We start from the raw sequence: 21,946 nt of genomic DNA, 5'->3' as shown, positions 1-21,946 counted from the left end.
GGACAAGTTATGGGGACTTCCGGGAACACCCAGACAAGTGGCCAGTTTCGTCCAAGAACAAAAATTTATTGTGCGACACCTCAAATCACACTAGAATTCAATAACTAGATCAATGGAAGCCAAATCTGCTTTCTAGGTTTGATCATATCTGGACATATTTGGGGGACTCCGGAAGCCTCTAGAAAATGGCCTCGAAAATGAACCAAAACTGATCATACGACACCTTAAATCACACTAAAGCTTTTAAAATCAATCAAAGTAAGCCAAATTGAGTACGTAGAACCACAATGACCAATTCCTAACATGTCATGATTATCAAAAATGTACCACATTGTGTTATTGACTTTCCTAGGGGTTCCCGGTGTCCCCCAAATATGTCCAGATATGACCAACCTAACCGTAGATAGCAGATTTGGCTTCCATTGATCTAGTTATTGAATTCTAGTGTGACTTGAGGTGTCGCACGATAAATTTTTGTTCTTGGACGAAACTGGCCACTTGTCGGGGTGTTCCCGGAAGGCCCCGGAACTTGTCTAGATATAACCAACGTGGTGCTAGGTAGTTGATCTGTGCATTGATTGATCTCGTTTTTAAATTCTGGAGTAATTTGTTGGTGTAAAAGGTGTTGCATGATAAATATTTGTTCAAGTCCTATACTAACCATTTCCCACAGCGAAACCTTTATCCGGAACATTTCCGGTTAGTTCCAATACAGCGTAAAACTCCTGAAATGGTTGGAAATGGGCATATATTGTATAAAAAAATAATACCCGCTGTGATATACGTTCATTTTGGAAGTGTCATTGAAGATTTTTATTTACTTTATTTAAGCAATCTGCCCTTTCAAACTTCCAAAGGGCGTAACTCAAAAATTCATCGATTGATTTTTTTAAAAACTGGCTCAGAGGTGTAGGATGACAATACAAACCAACTGGCATTTGCCGTTTAAATGGCCTATTTTATTTTTTAATAACGGTATTTTGAACACCGTGTATAGCGTTTCTCTTTACTCAACCTGGGTGATCCGTGGATTAAACCAAGTTATAATGGGTGCCAATTATAACTAGATTCGTCGATATTGGTTTGAACATTTGAACCATAGCGAATTGGATAAAGAGGGAACCCTACAATCCGGGACTAATACTACGATTCTGTTGACTCGTACAACCTTTCCCAGTCGAGATTCGAACTACTGGCTTGTTAGATCAGCGTCGTACCTCGAAGTCAACTAGGAAGCAATGTTGATTCCCTGTCTATACCTATAAAGAAGGATTTCTGTCTGTCTGTCTGTCTGTCTGTCTGTCTGTCCGTATGTTCCTTATAGAATCGAAAACTACTGAACCAATCGGCATGAAAATATGCATGTAGAGGTTTTTTGGAGCCAGGAAAGGTTTTAGTGATTGTTAGAAACCCCTCCCCCCACTAAGAAGGGGGGCTCCCATACAAATGAAACACAAATTTCTGCATAACTCGACAACTAATCAAGCAAATAGAACAAAATTTGGCATGTGGGTGTTTTCGGTGACAAGAATTTATTCTATGGTAAATTGAGACCTCTCCCCTCTTTATAAGGGGAATTATAACTCCTCTCCTCTTTAAAAGAGGGGGCTTCCATACAAATTTCCTCATAACTCGAGCACTAATCAAGCAAATGGAACCAAATTTGGCATGTGAAGGTTTTCGAGGGCAAGAATATTTTCTATAGTAAATTAGGACCCCTCCCCACTTTAAGAGGGGGGGCTCCTATACCAAAGAAACACAATTTCCCTCATAACTCGAGAAGTAATTAAGCAAATGGAACCAAATTTGGCATGTGGGTGTTTTTGGAGACAAAAATTTTTTCTATGATGAATTAGGACCCCTCCCCGTTTTAAGAGGGGGGGATCCTATACACATGAAATACAAATTTCCTCATAACTGAAGAACTAATCAAGCAAATGGAACCAAATTTGGCATGTGAAAGTTTTCGAGGGTAAGAATATTTTCTATGGTAAATAAGGACCCCTCCCCACTTTAGGAAGGGGGGCTCCTATACAAATGAAATGCAAATTTCCTCATAATTCGAGAACTAATCAAGTAAATGGAACCATATTTGGCATGTGGGTGTTTTTGGAGGCAACCATTTTTTCTATGATGAATTAGGACCCCTTACCTTTTTAAGAGGGGGGGCTCTCATACAAACGAAATACAAATTTCCTCATGACTCTAGAACTAATCAAGCAAATGGAACCAAATTTATCATGTGGGTGTTTTTGTAGGCAAGAATATTTTCTATGGAATATTTTCTATGGATTTCCCCACTTTACGAGCGGGGGGGGGGGGGGCTCTTATACAAATGAAAAACAAATTTCCTCATAACTCGAGAACTAATCAAGCAAATGGAGTTTTAGATGGCAGAAATTTTTTCTATGGTGAATTAGGACCCCTACCCGTTTTAGGAGGGGGGATCCTATACACATGAAATACAAATTTCCTTATAATTTGAGAACTAATCAAGCAAATGGAACCAAATTTGGCATGTGGGAGATTTTGGAGTCTTGAATTTATTTTACGATAGTTAGAGACCTCTCACCCCTGTGCTAGGAGGATATGGACTCTCATACAAATAAAACAGAAATTTTTGCGAAAGTCAAAAACTAATCGAACTCGAGAAATTCGAGACTCTTCCATAAAACATTAGTCAAGACAAGACCACAAAAACTATCTATAGTAACACTAGATCATTCAGGACGAGACGGTCGCGAGTGTTGCCGGTGACCCGCCGTCGGAAGCGCCGCCCACTGGGGGGCTTGCAAAACTCGAGATTGTGACAAAGATCATCCGAGATTCATGATTTATGTACAACACAGGTTAATTTGTGGCAATACGAAGTTTGTCGGGTCAGCTAGTAAGTTAATAAGATGAAGATTCGTAATAGGGATACCAGCAATGAAAATATAATTTTTAGTGAATTATTTCGAAAATAATCAATTAAAAATAACAAATAAAATAAAATTGGGCCAATAATTTTATTATATCAGATTTTTACTGTGAATGCATCGTCAGCAAAGTGTGACGAGCTAAGCTCAATTTTCCGCCCCGACTAAAGCGAGCCAGCTGTATAGAACTGCTTAGTTCGTAAGTCACACGATCAATTATTTTGAGGCTAAACAACACGAAAGTCAATCCTCGGCATGCTGTCACGTACCGTACGTTGTTACGCCTGCTTAATGTTTGGTTACACGTGCCCCGAAGTGACGGCGTGCTGCTGCTGCTAATGCCATGAGTAAACAGAAAAGTGTTGCCACTTTTTGGCTTACTGGCCGCTCGACGGTTGGCCTATCTGGGACCGTTTTCAACTGTGTTTCAGTTACGCTTCCGCATAATTCGGTTTAATAAAGTAATAAAAATGACAATTGATTAATAGATGAAAATATTATGCTTCCAGATAACGGTCACCACAGGGTGCATTCGGTTATCCTGTTTTGGAAAGCGGGAAATAGGTCATTCGAGATTGCATAGAACCCGGTTTAGCTCAAAACGCCAACAACAAATCCGCCCAAAGCATCCCAGCGGAAAAAGGGAGCGAACTTGACTACAGACAAATAAATGTATTACCGAAATTAAAGCTATAATAAAATCATTTTTCCAACAAGCGGAAAAGCACACGTGTAAACGAGATCGGACGATCCTGCTAGGGCCAGGTTGTACTCGACGGGGATGATGGCGTTCGTTTAATCCACCCTTCTCGTGGCGTTACTTTTGTTACAGTAACGAAGAAATTCGTTGCAGATGGTTCTGGTTCGGAATCGAACCATGGCTGTGCGATGCGATGGCGTGCGCGAAGTTCGTTTCGCTTGGCTGCAGTTACAATAGGCCACGCAGTACAGTATCGATGTACTACGGCACGGTGCAGTTCCCCAGCTGGGCTGGGCTATCCTGGCGCTGGTCCTCTAGTCTAGGCAGGAGTCATAACCGACCGATTTAGGTTCATACCGTCAGTTCGCGGCTCAGCGCTTAAACAAGGGGTGACGAGAACTAATATTTATTTTTGCTTTTATTCGCCATTGGCCGTTGGAAGGGGTGACGTTGAAAATTGGATTTCTAACTTTCTGAATTGTTTTCTAAAGTAGATTTTATTTTCCAAACTCCCAGAAAAGTACGGTTCAGTCGAAAACATTACCAATTTCGAACCCAAAACAGCCCCGTGGAAATACAACCGAGGAAAAATCCATCTGTAGGATATCATTCACACAAGATTAGGATGCTAATACCTTCTTTGTTTGATGCCTAAAACTTTATTATTCATTGCGCACAGAATGGGCCCTATTGGGAATCGGCAGCAGCGAACGCAGGGAACGTACGTACGGTAGTGCCAAAAGCTGCAAGGCGGGATGCATTCTGCTGACTGACAAACGGAAAAAAGGTCGTCCGCTGACAGTTTGAACAGTGGTGTTGAAACCGGCAATAGCTCCAGTAGATGTGAACTGCGCCTTCAGCCAACCGACCAATGAAAGAAGCTTCAAACGGGCATGAGAAATTAATTGCCAAGGTGATTTCACCTTCGGAACCCTCGGCAAGCGAAAGGTGGCAAATGGGAAAAATCAATAAAATCGCAATTTTCCTAATTGAGTGTGTGGCAGAATTTCGGTGCATCTTCGTGGCAGATTGGATGCCCCGGGAACCCTGGAAAGAATAGATCAAAGAAGTTACGGGGAAAAATTCGTTCGGCTTTGGCAGCGATGAGTCAGAATATTCTGGGATGTAATGTAAACCCTAAAACCATTTTCTTTGAATTAATCAATTTAATTAGGCCATTACAAATATTTTTTGAAGTTTTTGTCCTTCCGATGCTGGACAACTGAAGGGGGGGGGGGGGGAGCCGAAAAAAATCAAAGAGATTTTTTTAATCACGCAAAAAAAATTGATATTTTTAGGAATCATTACTTGAAGTTTCATCGTGAAACACGGATCTATTGCTTTTATGTATACGTTATTATTTTCCATGCAAAAACCTTCGAAAATAGAGTCAAAATCGAAAGAATTTTTTTTGCCGATTTTCGGAAATTACATTATTTTTATACTCCGTACAAACCTTTTTTTAATCCTTTAGACAGTAAAACCCACAGATAATTGATTTTATACAAAAAAATACTCAAGTTTAACAATTTTTTTTGCCCCTCGATTTTTAAAGCTAATGTTAAAGGGCGGGGGGACAAAAACTTTAAAAATAGTTTGCAATGGCCTTACTATTATACTAGAATGTTTCGTTTCACGGAATTGAGCGGAACACTCTGTTTTATTGAAACCATGAAAATTAAAATGAAAAACAAAAGCTTAGCTTACAAGTGAATCGTCCCACAAGTTAGGTAATAGAATTTACATCACGACAACTCTTCCCTGACTACTGATCTTCGATCAATCATTCAATACTCCCCCCGAAACCCGCTTTCCCAGTACGGACAGCATCGAGTGGAATCCGGTCGTTCGTTCCTCATTTCTCGCATATCATTGGCAGCTTCATCACCATTCGTCGCCCATTGCCTCGCCGAAGGCGGAAGGCGGGAAGGAATCAACTCGGTCACATCGGAATAGGTGTGACCGAGAAGCGCTCCGACTGACTGACTGACTGGTACTGCCAACCGAAGCCGAAATTGGGTAGGCGGAATATTTGTCCACAGTCCGAAAGGCACATCTGTCAAAATTTGTCAGATCTTAATTTTCGTCGAAACAAACGTTCGTAGTTTGTTTCCACTTTGTTTCGAATTCATTCAACATACAGCTCATATTTGCTTTTTCTACTCTAGTCGATTCTGAAAACGATTTCTTTTGTTCCGTTTATCCGATTCATTTATTTAATACTTCGATGGTACGCATCCATGGTTCGGTCGTAAGCACTGGCGAAAGAAAAGCAACCTTTCCATTATTATGTATTGATTCGAAATGTATTTTACAGACATTTCCGGTCACATTTCAAAGTCGAAGGAAGACACGAAGCTACTCGTACTGCGCTTGGCGCGCACGCAGCGGAGGACAGCCGCGTTCATATTTCGATTTTATTATTGATCTAAATCAGAGATTAGCCTTCACGTGTGTGTACAGGCTTCAGTCAAAAATTTTGATAGTTTTTGCCCTTTTCCATCACCTTTCGGATCACATTTTCGACGTTTCATCGACATCGGATTAAGCCATTTTTTTCACTTCCAAGCAAAGGCGTTGGAGTTTTTGTATGGCAGTTCCACGGGAAGCTGAAAATTGGTTATTTGTGTTTTCGGCTTTCTTCTTCCCGTAAAACTCTATGGAACCAGTTGCGTTGTATGAGTCATTGGAAAAATATTTTTCTTCTTCATCCGTACCTGAACTAGGTCTACGGCTGTTGGTCTAATTTTGACGGTTGTGTAAATCGTCCGAGTCGTCTTCGAGAGAAAGAAAAAACTAACAACTGCACGAAAAGTAACTGTGTACTTGCCTACTACCTGAAGGGATCAAACACTTACCGGTGATCCTGGCAGAAAAGGCAGCGAGCAGATTATCGGCGAATCTTCGAAACGCCTGCACGCCGCCCGACCGGCTCGAAACAAAGCGCAAAACGGGCACTAAATAGGAAAAGAGGTGAAAGTGATCATCTCCTCTCTCAATTTGCAAATCCCCGATTACGAACTTGTTGCGAACCCGGAGCGTGAAAGTGATATAGGCCGGCTTATACCCGGAGCTAATCGGTTTGGCTAACGCATCATAAACATAGTGTATTTGTTGGCCCTGGCCGCTGCTGCCGCCGCCGCCGGGAGACTAGCTCGGATCGGCTACGTGAGCAACCGCAACCGCACTTTCGATAGCCACGCGGTCATGGAAAATGAGTCCTTCGAGAGAGATGATTGGGAATACTAAATTTGTGCATCGCAGCAGTTAGTGTAGACTAAATACATCCTTGTCGAGCTTGCGTGATTTTAAATATTCGTTCGACAACACACGCTTGTTTTATTAACTTAATTTTTCTGCGTTCCGCAATCATTTTAATATTATCATTTACATTTCTGTTTCTTTTGATCATTTATTTATTTATGACTTCTCATTACCTTTGTTTTGATAGCTTTTCAGTATTTTATTTTCTTGTGTAATCTAAAACTACCATTTTTCTGATTAATCGATCGGTTCAGTAGTTTTCGGTTCTATAAGGAACATAGAGCAGACAGAAATCCATTTTTATAGGTATAGATTTTCTAATTACTTTACTCCTCTTGCTATACTTCTGCAATTTTCTATATTCTACTACTTTCTACTTTCTTATTCTGTATTACCGTTGTTTTTTCCCTCACCTTTCTGATTTTCTGAACACAGAAACCTCATCGCAACCTAAATTTTTCTGTTAATATATTTCGTTATTATTAATTGTCTATCTGTTTCTTCGTTTTCCTGTGTTCTATTTTTCAGATATTCTGTCCATAGAGTTTATTAACTGTGTAGTAGATAGATTACTGGCTCTCATTTCTGTTACTTTCTTTCATTTCTTCACCCGTTTTTTGTGATTAACTTTTCTCATCTTTCTGCTAGCCTATATTAGCTTAGTCTGTCTATCTTACGTTGTTTGTTCTGTTTTTGGAGTCTTTTTTGTTCATTATTTTGTTTATTTTCCTGCATTTTTAACTTTTGTTCGCTGTTTGTCATAGCCGGGGTGGCTCTTGCCGTTTCAAGAATTCCTCTCCATTGTATTCGGTTCTGGGCTTCTCGTCGCCAATTCGTTGCGCGTCTCGACACACGCAAATCGGCTTCAACCTGGTCGAACCATCTAGCACGTTGGGCCCCTCTATTCTGCCGGTGCCGGTGGGGTTCCTGAAGAGAACGGATTTCACTGCACAGTCGTCCGGCATCCTTGCGACGTGGCCGGCCAACCGTAGTCTCCCAACTTTCACCAGGTGTACGAAGCGAATCGCCAAGCAGGGCCTGTAGCTCGTGATTCATACGCCTCCGCCACTCTCCGCTTCCCGATTGTACTCCGCCAAAAATAGTCCGCAACACTTTTCGTTCAAATACAACAAGTGCACGTATGCCTTCCGTAAGCAAATTGCCAGTCTCAAGGCTGTAGAGGACTACCGGTCTGATTAGTATTTTGCACAACGTCAACTTTGTGCGACGGACAAGGCTTCTTGATCGAAGCATCTTGCAGAGGGAAAAGTAGGCTCATCTTCCAGCTTGAATGCGTCGTTAAATTTCCTTACTCGTATTATTGTCGGCGGTGACCAGAGATCCCAAATATACGAATTCATCATCATCATCAGGCACTTACAGTTCATCGCCGTCAATAGCCACTGTCCGTGGGAGGCAAACGGTGCTTCCCCTGGAGCCTCTAACTACCATATATTTGGTTTTCGACGCATTGATTCGTAACCCTATCCTCCTAGTCTCCGTTTTTAGTCTGGCATAGATTGCCTTCACCGTTCCGAGGTTTCTAGTAATGATGTCGAGGTCCTCTGCGAAGGCTAGGAGTTGGTTACTCTTGCTGATCGTTCGTCTCGTTTCGATGCCCGCTCGCCAGAACACACATGCAATAGCGATGTTGAAAAACATATAAGGCAGTCCATCATCTTCTCGAACCCCTTTGTGCGATTCGAAAGAACTGAAGAGTGCCCTCGAAACGCGCACGTAGCACATCACTCGTTCCAGGGTAGTTTTGATCAGCCGCGTCAGTTTGTTCGGAAAATTGTACTCGTGCATTATCTGCCGTAGCTGTTTAGTGTTCAATGGTATCGTATGCTGCCTTAAAATCCACGAAAATATGATGCATGGACACGTTGTACTTCCGTCATTTTTGGAGGATTTGTCAGAGAGTAAAAGTTTGATCCGTAGTAGCACGGGCCTCGTAAAGCCCGACTGATACTGGCCTACGAAATCTCTTGCTATTCGGCATCGACGACGCAACAAAATCTCCCTATCCTTTATTTTTTTTGCTGTTTGACTTTTCACTGCTTTTCACTGTTTTTGTTGTTTTTAGCCATCCTGTTTCAATTTCAGTTTTTCTGACATTTGACTTTTCTGCTTTGTTGTTTATCTTATTTTATGTTTCTCTGATTTTTCAGCTGTCTGTTTCAGAGCTGCACATGTACTTTTATTTTCGGCTTCTTTTTTTATTTTTTTGTTATTTTGATCTCCGTCGTTCTGTCGCTTTGCCTATGTTTTTTCTATTTATATTGCTGATTCCTGTTTGTTTAATTGCTTTCATTTTTAATTTTTTGTTCTGCTGCGTTTGCTTTACAGTGCTTTATTCTTAGACATTTATGTAGATGTCTATTTCTCTTTTTATGTTTTATCTGTCTGGATTTCCAATTTTTTTGCTTTTCAATGTGCTTCATACCTTTTACTATATTTTCATATTATTACATATCCTTCACTATCCTGCATTTATGTTGTTCCTTCTAGAATGTGGAACATTCAATATGGCATACGATGGGTTAGTGTTCAAACTCCGTCGCATACAAACAAGAGAAGCAAATCGTAGGAGCTCAACCCGAATGCGAACAGACGGAGTAACATAATTTGTTGTGAGTGGTAATGCAGAATTGACGCGTTATTGTAAGTGATAGATTAGACCAAGTAAATGTACTGTAATTAAGAATTTGACTGAAAATTTCATGTTGTATGTAAAATGTAATAGTAAATAAATTTTATAATTGTTTTGTAGACGTCTGATGATGGCCGAAGGAAAACAGTAGGCAGAAACGTCACACCAAATCAACAGTTTTTGGTTTTCACCGAAAAGAATCAACAAGTTCTAATAATATTAATGTGACGGCGATTTAAATAAACAAGTATCTATTTTATCCTCAAATGCAATTAACAGGCATCGTATTTTTCGTTATTTTTTGTGCTTTTGTAATAACTTTCCTATTATATCGGGATTTCTGTTCTAAGTTTACACAATTTACTATGCTTCAACCTTCTTCTTCTTCTTCTTCTTCAGCATAGAGCCGGGGTGGCTCCTGCTGTTTTAAGCACTCGTCTTCATTCAACTCGGTCTTGGGCCACTCGTCACCAATTTCCTAGTCGTCTCAGAAGTCGCAAATCACTTTCGACCTGGTCGAACCATCGTGCACGTTGGGCCCCCCTGTTTCTGGTGCCGGTGGGGTTGTTGAAGAGGACTATTTTCGTCGCACTGTCGTCCGGCATCCTTACGACGTGTCCGGCCCACTGTCGCCTGCTAACTTTCGCTAGATGTACGGTGGGAGTCTCCCCAAGCAGTGCCTGTAGCTCGTGATTCATACGCCTCCGCCACTCTCCGCTTTAAGTTTGTACTCCGCCAAATATCGTCCGCAGCACTTTCCGCTCGAGCACGGCAAGGGCGCGTATGTCCTCCGTGAGCAGCGTCATGGCTTGAAGTCCATAAAGAACTACCGGTCTAATAAGGGTTTTGTACATTGTTAGCTTCGTGCGGCGGCGTATGCTTCTTGATCGTTGCGTTTCACGAAGGGCAAAGTAGGCCTGATTTCCCGCTTGGATGCGCCACTGAATCTCCTTACTAGTGTTGTTGTCCGCGGTCGCAAACAATCCCAAATACAGTCCTCTACTACTTCTAGTTCGTCGCCGTCAACGGTTACCGTCCGTGGGAGACGCGCGTTTGTTTCCTTTGAGCCTCTTCCTTTCATGTATTTGGTCTTCGACGCATTTATTTTTAGCCCAATTCTCCAAGACTCCGCTTTCAGTCTGGCGTAGATTGCCTCCGCCGTCGCAAAGTGCCTGGCAATGATATCGAAGTCATCTGCAAAGCCTAGAAGTTGGCTACCCTTGGTAAAAATCCTGCCTCTCGTTTCGATGTCCGCTCGTCGGATAACCCCCTCAAGAGCGATGTTGAACAGCATGCAGGATATACCGTCACCTTGTCTCAACCCTCGCTGCGTCTCGAAGGGACTCGAGAGTGTCCCAAAGATCCGTTCGAAACACATCACTCGATCCAATGTAGCTCTGATCAGTCGCGTCAGTTTGTCCGGAAAACCGTGTTTGTGCATTATCGGCCATAGCTTATCTCGAGCGACTGTATCGTATGCGGCGTTGAAATCAATAAAGATGTGATGCATGGGCACGTTGTACTCCCGATATTTCTGCAAGATCTGTCGGATAGTAAAAATTTGGTCCGTAGTTGCGCGAGCCCCCTTGAGACCCGCCCTACGAAACCTAGTGTTATCGGAGACAACCGGCGTAACAGCATCTGGGAGAGTACCTTGTAGGCGGCGTTTACCAGCGTTATACTGCGATAGTTCAGCAGTCTAGCCGATCACCTTTTTTGTAGATGGGACAAACCACTCCTTCCATCCATTCCTCCGGTAGCTTTTCCTCCTCCCAAATACTCGAAATAAACCAGTGTATAGCCTTTCCTAGCGTTTCTCCGCCATGTTTATAAAACTCTGCCGGTAGGCGGTCCTTCCCAGCGGCTTTATTGGTCTGCAGCAGCCCAATTTCTCGTTTGACTTCTTGGAGAACAGCTGCTAGGGTATTACTATCTTCCATGGGCGCTCCTAGGTTAATTTCCGTTCCGCCTCCTTCTTCGACTTCGCCACTGAGGTGTTCATCGAAGAACTGCTTCCATCTGTCGACCACCTCGCGCTCGTTTGTGATGTTAGAGCGCGGAAAAAGGTGCTTCGGATCACTAGGCCTCGGGAAGCTGCCCAGCTAGCATTTTCATATGTATAAAAAAAGATAAAAATCAGCATTACGTACAGATATACATGCTAAATAAATCGTATTTCATGCGCAAAATTGGCATATCCGTACTATTTTGGAGGCGATATACGTGATTACGAATAATTTTGAGCGTTACGACTATATAAGTATTTATATACGATAATATCCGATTAAGCGCGAGTCGCTCCGTATTACTCTACGATTTTGTGCTGAAAATCGTATGTATGTCAGTCATTATCATTATATACGACAGAAAATCAACTTGATCCCACTTTATCCAGCTTTAGTTACGATTTCGTGTTTGTCAGGAGATATTTACGATAGTTTTGGTACATTGATATACGAGTTGGTGCTAGCTGGGTGCGAAGTTTATACATCGTTGGCCGTTACCGTTCGTGTCAGTGTGCAGGCTATGGGGTCCTACCACCGGTCTATACATATGTATTATATTTCTTCCCTACCGACCTGGACGTTCGTAACCCCGATGACGATCTTGATGTCCAGTGACGAGCAGCTGTCGTATGTTGCCTCCAGCCTCGCGTAGAACGCTTATTTCTCATCGTCGGGTCTACCTTCGTGCGAGCAGTGCACGTTGATGATACTATAATTGAAGAAACGGCCCTTTATCCTCAATATACACATTCTCTCGTTGATCACCTTCCAATCTATCACGCGATCCTGCATTCCACCCAACATTACAAAGCCGCTAGCAACCCAAGCAGTTTGTTGGTAATGCCACCGCTCTGGTAAAACTGGGCCTTTCCGCCACGGATCTTCCATACCTTTTCTCCTTTGCGACAGATTTCCTGCAAAGCTACGATGCCGAGTTTGCGGGGTTCAAGCTGTTCAAGCACCCACTCGCAACCTGCGAAACTTGGCGATCTGCAGTTCCAAGCAGGGACCGAAACGGTTACATTTATTCTTAACATTTACCAGCATGCAATGTCATGTCAGACTCTAACCAATACCATCGCTCTGTACTGTTTCTGTATCGACAGTGCCTATCTCTTGCATGCGTCGAGGCTAGCCCGAATACGTACATGATAATAAGCAAATATTTTCGTATATCAGCCGACCATTCATATAAAATGTCGTGTAGAAATGACATGCATTTGTCGCTTTTTGCTTACAGTTGTAGTTGGAATAGTATGGAGCAGTGATAGATAATAAGGTGTATTGGGGACCTTCTTATTTAAAACCGTGTTGTTTGGGGGAAAGCTGTATGTCTGGTTTACGTGTGCAACAGCAAAAGAGAATACAAAAAAGTGTCTCCAAGACTGGTGACATCTTCTCCCTGATATCGAAGAGTGTATGACACGTAGACCAAGAGATGTTTTCGTTGTTCTTGCTTTTCTTTTCGGTGCTTGTGTACCAGTAACATGTCGCTAGACTGGTAGCAATAAAGAATGGTAAATGTCTTCAAATTTTTGTCATCAACCAGTACATTTTACGTCCCTGGTTCCAAGTACCGAGTCTCCATTCGTCGTCCTTGTTCCGTTTATTTAATACACATGTTATTTGATGAATGTCCCTTATAGTATTTTTCCTCAGCTTTCCGGTGGTGGTCTTAAAATTAAAATCAATTGGGAAGATCATGACGAAATCGGCGATTTATTGATAAAATCCAACATGGCGGCCAAATCCAAGATGGCAGCCGATTTTGTTCCACTTCGTTTATAAACCCTATCTTTCCTCTTTACAAAACCGTGTCGTTTGTAGTTTGTTTTATAGCAAAAATATCACAATAATTATTTGAAAATTGTGAACCTTACTACAAATAATTGGTTGTTTTATTCAGTTAATACCACAGCACACCTTGTTTTATGTGTTTTTCTCAACTTTCCAATGGTGGTCTTATAATGAAAAGTGGTTGGGGGGCTCATAATGAAAACGGTAATTTTTTGATAAAATCCAATATGGCGACCAAATCCAAGATGGCCGCTAAAAAAGTTTTACTCCATTTGAAAGCCCTGTTCTTCTTCTTTACAGAACCGGGCCATTTATTAGTTGTTTCATGGGAAATTTATTAAATATCACATGATATAGGGTAACCAACGTATTTTGGACCCCCTCAACAGCTGTACATAATTTGGACACTTACAGCAAAATCAAATGGAAGTGTCCAAATTATGTACAGCTGCTGAAGGGGTCCAAAATAGGTTGGTTACCCTAGACCTCAAGGCTTGCTCAAAATTCAACTTTTTTGAAACTGTTTGGCCCCTTCTTGAAAGAGGGGTCCACTTTCAAGGTATAAAATGTGTAATTCTTATATTTTACCATTTTCAACCAATTAAGCGCAAAAGTTCCAATATTTGAAGACCACGTGTCTGTAGTGGCCCCGTTTCAACGAGAATTACTCCTATATAGAGTTTTTGGATTTCCTTAGATTCTTTTATTCTCCGACTCTTTTGTACTGCAGCTTTGTTGTTTTTCTTCCACTTATTTACTAATGTATGTATGTAAGATTCTTTGCTATTTTTGTCTTCTATTATGAGATGTTTCTTTGGTTTGCTAGCTGCGTTATTTTTACTGCCGGAATTTTCGATTTTCTTTGTTTTGATTTTATACTACTTTACTATTCTAACCTTACTTTGTTAATATTCGAAGCAAATCACTGGAATAAAAATATTCGAATAATCAATAATCAATTTCGAGCAGTTTCCGTAGTTGTGCAGCGTATGCGTATTAAATTTTATCGTGCATATTGGTATAAATGATACATCGTGTTAACTATAACCATGACTGGTGCGTTTACCCCTATAGTTAAAAATCAAAATCTTGGGCTTAAACGGCTTCCTAAGACTTGACCCTTCTTGATCGGCAGACTTCGCAGTCGGCTTTTTAGAGTATATGGCAATTACGGGGCTAGTGCAACGATCATACTGACTCTATCAAGCAGCACCGCCCAGCCGCGAGTCGAACATACGACGAGTGGCTTGTTAGACCAGCATCGAACATCGAAGCTAACTGGGCGGCCTATATATTCGATTAATCAATCTCAAATTCTAGTATAATCATTTTTTGAATGTTTGCTTGTGGGCTAATAAGGCTATTGCAAATTATTTTTAAAGCTTTTGTCACTCCTCTTCCCCAACAAGGTGCTGCTATAGAGTCAGTAGCATCGTTGCACTAGCCCCGTAATTGTCCTGTACTCTAATAGCCGACTGCGAAGTCTGTCGATAGAGAATGGTCAAGTTCTCAACAGGACGTTTATACTCATGGCTTTTTAGCAAGCTATAAGTATGTTTTGACTCGTGTCATTTTGGTATTGCGTAATACCATAATAAAACCAGTGGTGCTAATTAATACCGCCGTAAAACCTTTATAACCCAGTTCTATTTTCTGTTTTTATTTGTTCTGTTTGCAGTTTTTAACCTCAGATTTTCTGAATTTTTATTTTTTAATTTTAAATTGCAACATATTTTGTGTCAGGCAATGCGACGTACCTCAGCTTCAGCGACCATTCTACAAAAAATACCCCCCTCGAAGTGTACCTCAACCCATTGTCCGGCACATTTTCCATCCATCCATCATCATCATTATTACAGCGGTGATTGGTGTTGACACAACACCCCGCTGCGAGGGTGATTGGCCTCCGGCGGTGGCTACGGCAGGTATGTCAACCATACTTTTGCTGTACCACTGTGAACCGTTTTTCTTTGTGGAAATTCGAAAACTAATCCCTTCGAAAGTGCTGCAGCAGGACTGCCAACCAGCAACCAACTCGCTACAGATAGGGTATATGTAGATAATGCAATACAATGGCATCAAATTTACTAGAGCTACAGCTCTCTTACTGGAGGTTATCCAAAAATAAGCGACTTAAGCCTTCCAGAGGGGGTCGGTATGGCAGAGTTCGTTCCTAGAAGTGATTATGATTTTAATGTTTATTTTGCGAATTAGGACGAAAAAGAATGTACTCTTCCATGTGCTTCTTCAAATATATCAAATCCGCTCATTGTTAATCAGGCAGCTTTCGGTAATCAATAAGGACGTGGTCAAACATGTTAGACGCTTGGAGTACTTTGTAGAAAGCTTAGACTTTTTAAACATATTCCAAGTCTATTTTTTATTGTTTAAGTGCTGTACATTATTATCCAATAATAGAAAAAGACTCAAACGGAAGCAAGTAGTAGGAATAATAAACCTTTGTTGGCGTTATAATTCAGTTGAACTTGATACTATCAGTTCTAACTGTTTGCCACCTTGTGACATCGGAGCAGTCGGACGGGTAGCTTTGAAAGCAGTGAAATAAATCGCTACCAGTGTCAGTGTCAGGCTTGTATTACCGAAATACCTGAATAATCATGCGTTTGCGTTCCTTAGTGCATTCCCCTGAAAAAGCTATGAAACTAAAACCAAAACTATGGTATCCCCACGTCGTGCATTTAGTGTTTTCTTACAGTATAACAGGGGAAATCAGCACAGCTACTCATTCGAATTTTACACTGCAAAAACTCCACAATAATAACATTTTCGTTGGTATTTTTGTTTTTCCTCGTAACATTGACTGAACCAGTTGATTGCAGAAGAATCGATTTCGTTTTTCTTCTAGTGTAATCCCATGTTGGGGATACCATGATGGGGGACTGCCTCTGCACTCGGCACATAAAGTGCCGGCCACCAAGGCAGAGGGAAAAGCACGCGTACATTGAACCACGACTCCACCACCACCGGGTTCGTCACGCAACAGAATACCTTCGCCAAGGACCTGTCAGCGGGGTTATGTTGACGTTGATAGCAAGCCAGCCCCGGTCAGGTCGAGCTTAGAAACCTTTTAGTTTTATTTTATATCATTATTACATTAAACTCGTATTTAGGGCTTCCCTTCCTGGCCTGGTAGCGCAGGCAGCAGACTAGTAATTGTAACCTGAACAGGTTCGCCCACGGTGCTGATACTGGGGAATGAGAGTTGGCTGCTTAGAATTTTTTCAAATCGCAGTGAGAAAAATGATGGGTCACGCAATGAGCAGAATGGAAAAATCAACAATAAAATTTTTCTTCATCCTACATAAAACCGATGTTTGTTAAACTGTTTAATTGCACCAAGACCAAACTGAGAGGAGCAAAACCGATAATTTATTGGAGGTTTTTTTTGCGCTGACCACAAACTGCAACCCCGCGCGGTCGATGATTTATAGTGATATGCTCTTTAAAGCCGATCGTCGCCCGGCCGAGAGAACGCAGCAAATTACGTGTTTGAATTTATTACAACAATATCACAGGCGCATTCTGCATTATTTTACCATATTTCTAAGGGAAAACGACACTCCTAATTAAAACCGGCCAGACAATCCCGGCTACTACTGAATTACGCGACCCTGCTGGCCGGTTTGCGCCGCATAGCAAACGAATAGCATTTACATAAGTTAGAGGATTAAGATCCGATGTTTAGTGTCCTCATTCTTCGGTTCGTTAGCGAGTACGATGGCTCTCGTCGGCCGGTCGAACAATGCAGCATGCGTGCACCAAATAAATCTCCTCTCCGCTACGGTGGTGGTGCGGTCGTATGCAATTCACCGGCGGTCGCGGCGGTGGTGGGTGGTGCGGTGGCATCTATCTTCACCCGACAAGAGCAACGCTGATGACGGGAGACAGTCTTCATTGAATGGGCTTTAAATTCCTGTGGCCATCGCGATTGCAAGGTATTTCGAAGCCGTATGGTGAGAGGTTAAAATCTAGAATATTAGTTTCTATGATTGTTTCGGCACTTTCCATAACTAATTTTATCATACTCGATATTTATTGTTGTTAATAGTATAAATATTTACCTAACAATATTATGTCTTAATGAGAAAAACAAATGCACGGAATCGCGATAGTCTTCTTATAAAAACTTACAATGTAACATTGATATCAAAACGGCTGTACGTAAAATTTGAAACAAATGCAATAGCACGGCAATTGTCCGCATTGTAGACTACGAGCTGCAATGTGTAAAAAGTTACGTTGACGTGTAACTCTTTATGGAGCATAAAATATAGTTGTTATAAGTTTTGACATCGTGGGCGTAAAACAGGCGGCATCCACATGGCAGTATAACAGAAAGTTCGTTGATAAATAGGGAAAACAAAACAGGTCCAAGATTACTCCTCTGGAGGACGACTAAAATTTGTTAACGATTTGTTACCATTTTAGAAAGAGAACCTCTGATCTTAACGTAAAGCGATTGGTTTGTCAAATACGATCTGAATCTGAAGGCAATGAAGGGTCTAAAGATGCCAAGTTTCTCTAGTTTGCTCAACAGAATTCTGTGATTCACTCGATCAAATGCTGCCTTCAGATCAGTGTAGACAGTTTTAACTTGTCCACCGTTGTCCATCGTGCAAATGTAAAGTGGTGCGAATTCGGTCAATTTTGTCGCAACAGATTACTTAGGATAGAATCCCTGCTGAGCTGTTGAAATGTAGTTCTTACACGAGCCGAAAAGTGCCACATTAATATGGATCTTAACAACTTTCGAACAGTACCATAAGGAGGTGATGCATCTGTAATTCCGTGCGTCTCTCTGGTCTTATTGCTTATAATCAGGAAACATAAATGAGGCATTCCACAGTTCAGGAAATTTGTTCACTTGCAGTGACCTGTTAAATAATTTCATAAGTGAAGCAAGCAACACCTCCGAGTACAACTTCAGAATGGACGCTGGAATGCTATCTGAACCAATAGCATATGAAAGCATCCACTTTTGGAGAGTTTAGTCTCTTTAATGTAGCAGAGTTTAGTGTCTGCCAGTCAACACGAGATATAGCGGATCCCTACTAGCACGGTTGTTACAAAGTAGTTGTGGTAACCGAATTATGACTAATTTCAGTCGTAATTCGGTTGCTTCAACTAAATGGACCTAAGGTGTGCTACTTGGGATCTGAACCCGTCATACTCAGCTCAAAAGTTCAGTGTACCATCATTTCCGAAGGGATCCTCAAAAGTAACCGGCGCTGGGAGATTCAAAAGAACCTCCACAGCAGGGTGGTCTACATCGAGAGTAATCAAAGCTGAATGACATCCAAAACGGTGCAGACGGGTGTTGCGGCTTCATTAGACAATACCAAATCAAGAAATCCAACGATTCTTTTGGCTATGCCATTGACTTGCAACAGCCTACCTGAAATTTGCCATTATTTGACCTACATCATCGAAACTGAGGTTAATTATAGTCTTCAAACTTCAGATCATAGTCATTTGGAACTTAATGAGAACTTAGTGACTCAGGGAGTCTCTGACTGAGTATCGCCGTAAAAAGCGGAAGAGAGGAGACACGAATAGAATCTCTCATTGTCACATACGTCGAAATGAAAAAGTACCCGAGAAATACGATTTATTAGCATGCATATCTGCACGTAAGGCCGATTCTTTACTTCTTTATACATTTAAAAATGCTAGCTGAGAACACCGCAATCGCACTCACTTGCAGCCAGAAAGAATGGATTTAACTTTGTCCGTCAACCACGCACGTTTTGGTAGTAATAGCGCATGGGGTGGTTATCTCCCACGTTGCTAGTTGCAACAGCTTCATTGTTCAACTCTGATGTGAAGGTACCCGATAGATAGCAGCATATGAGAGCGCGGTAGGATCAGAGGCTCGAAGATGTGAGATATTACTAGAGAGACCATTACTACGGACAGAAAAAACTTCAGAAAGCGAAGCTGTCACGACGGTATTTGTCTGGGAAAGCAAGTTGAAAACCCCCATCGCCGGTACCGAGTACAGGAAAGCCACGTTTCTGATAGCAGGAACTGATTGTAGGATCAATGAAACAGCGTTGCTCGACTCTGCCGGGCAGGCGGAGGGTTTCCATCATACTGATCTGGTATGCGCTCTGTTGAAGGAGTAATATGATTAGGAGGCCAATTATCTTTCATTGGCGAGAAAATCGTATTCGACGCGCAAAAGTCGTCTATCCGTACTATTTTGGAGGCGATATACGCACTGAGGAATAATTTTGAGCGATACACTTATATAGGTTTTTCAATACGATAAGATCCGATTAAGCGCGACCAATTGCATGCTGTTATACGATTTTGTGCTGAAAATCATATGTTTGTTAGTTGCTAGCATTATAAACGATAGAATATCAACTTGTGCGCGCTTTATTAGGCTTTATTTACGAGTCTGAATTTGTTAAGAGATATTTACGATAATTTTTGTACATTGATATACGAGTTGGTGCTGGCTGGGGAGGATTATTGTTGGCCTGAAAGCGTGAGACGCATCAGCGCATCATAGGTAAGGACCAGATTTATACTTTCCATGTGTTGGGTTCCGAAAGCTCTGTGATTCTCAGACCCTCAAGCAGGATCGGGAGACACCTGGTAGAGAGTAGAGAGTTAGAGATTAGAGAGTAAGAGAGTAGAGAGAAAGAAATTAGAGAGTAAGAGACTGGAGAGTAAGAGAGTAGAGAGTAAGACATTAGAGAGTAAGAGAGTAAAGAGTAAAGAGTAAGAAAGTAGGGAGTAAAAGAGTAAAGAGTGAGAGAATAGAGAGTAAGAGAGTAGAGAGTGAGAGAGTAGAGAGTAAAAGAGTAGAGAGTAAGAGATTAGAGAGTAAGAGATTGGAGAGTAAGTAAAAAATAGCCAGAAAGAGCGAGAAAGAGAATGAGGAAGAGAGAATGAGAGATCGCAAAGTGGATCGAAAGAGTGGAATTCACGTGTCTATAAGATAGAATAGAGAAAAAGTAAAAAAAAAATAATAGGAAAAAAATGACATCCAAAGGGACAAAAGCAAAATTTTAGGTTTAAATGTCTTCAAGAGTTGACTGTTGTTTATCGACAGACCTCGCAGCCGATTGTTAGAGTATAGGAAAATTACGGGACTGGGGCAACTGTATTACGTTAAAGTCTTTTTTTTACACGGTTTGGTTTTTACACCCCATCGACATCTCTATATCGAGCTGCAGTGAACGTCAGCGACAGCATGTCCTGGGTTCAAAATTTGACAGCGGGCCCAAATCAGACTGCTGGTTGAGTGAAACGCTCATTTTCGCACACACGAGATGTTGGCGGCGAAAACATGGTTGTCTGCCGATGGGTTGGGTTTTTACGATTACTCAAAAACGGTGCGACTTAGGGACCATTTACAAACTACGTGACGAATGTCGGGCCTCTCCCAAATGTATTGAAAAATGAATGAATGGTCCCTAAGTTGCCCCATTCCTAATAATCGAAAAAACCCGAATTAATCCACCTAGCGGCGTGACCTAGCCTTTCTACTGCCGCAATAATCATTATTTAATTTCCCAGGTACATCTATAATTAACTTGACTATATTTTTAAATATCCGTTCCGTATTCCTCAAAATCCTCATTTGCCAGTAAAATTCACAACGTATTGCGTAGAGCAATTATATTTTCTTTCCTTGGGTGCGTAAATACTTGAAAGCGTCATTTATGCTACTTGATGAACACCTTATTTAGTTTTATAATATTTACGTGATTTATAGAAAAATAATGTAGACACAAAAGATAATTTTTGCAGACTTCAATGAATATATATAGAAAATTAGAAATTAACCCTCTAACGGGTCTACTTGATGAACACCTCGACGGGCTTAACTTTCGGGCTTCAGAGCCACGAAACTTGTTTTGAATTGACAATATGAAATATGTGTTTATAGCAGATTTTTTGATATTTTGATATTTTGATATTAATACCATGCATTCAAAAGTTAGCATCTTTGAAAAACAAGAGTTCAGAAAAATTATTATTATGCTTCGCTTTTGAAGAAAAAGGAAATCTACAACAAAATGATTAATCTCAAAACTTTGCTGTTAGTTTGCTTGGGTTGAATTTTGCAATATATCTGAATTAGAAAAAATAACTAATTAGATATGAAAAAGAGAAATTGAACTTTTTCTTAGCTGGCGCTCCTTCAGATAATTATTTTTGCATGAAAATCAAAACTTAAGCTTCTTTTGAATGTAATTTCATGAAAAGATAGTCATTAGCTTGATCGCATCATTTTTCCAATGTATCCCGTTAGAGGGTTAGGAAAACAATATGAGGTCGACAAATAATGCAAAAGCTGCGCCATAAACATGCTTGAGAATGGGAAATATGATCGATATGATTTCCAGTGCTTGTCATTTTTGATTTATTTATTAAAACATGATACATGACATAAGACATCTGTCCTTTAAAATGTCACTAACGAAAACAAATCTTACAAAATTACTACCGTGCAACGTGTACTTCCAATTTTTCATATAACATTTCTAAGCTCTAGTATCTATTGATTGAAAAGAGCATCTATTGATGCGGAAAATTTGTTTGAAATTTGTATAAATTTATTTGGAAAAAT

The sequence above is a fragment of the Sabethes cyaneus genome, chromosome 1 (assembly GCF_943734655.1).
Source record: "Sabethes cyaneus chromosome 1, idSabCyanKW18_F2, whole genome shotgun sequence".
NCBI lineage: Eukaryota > Metazoa > Arthropoda > Insecta > Diptera > Culicidae > Sabethes > Sabethes cyaneus.
Note: the sequence above shows the minus strand (reverse complement) of the source record.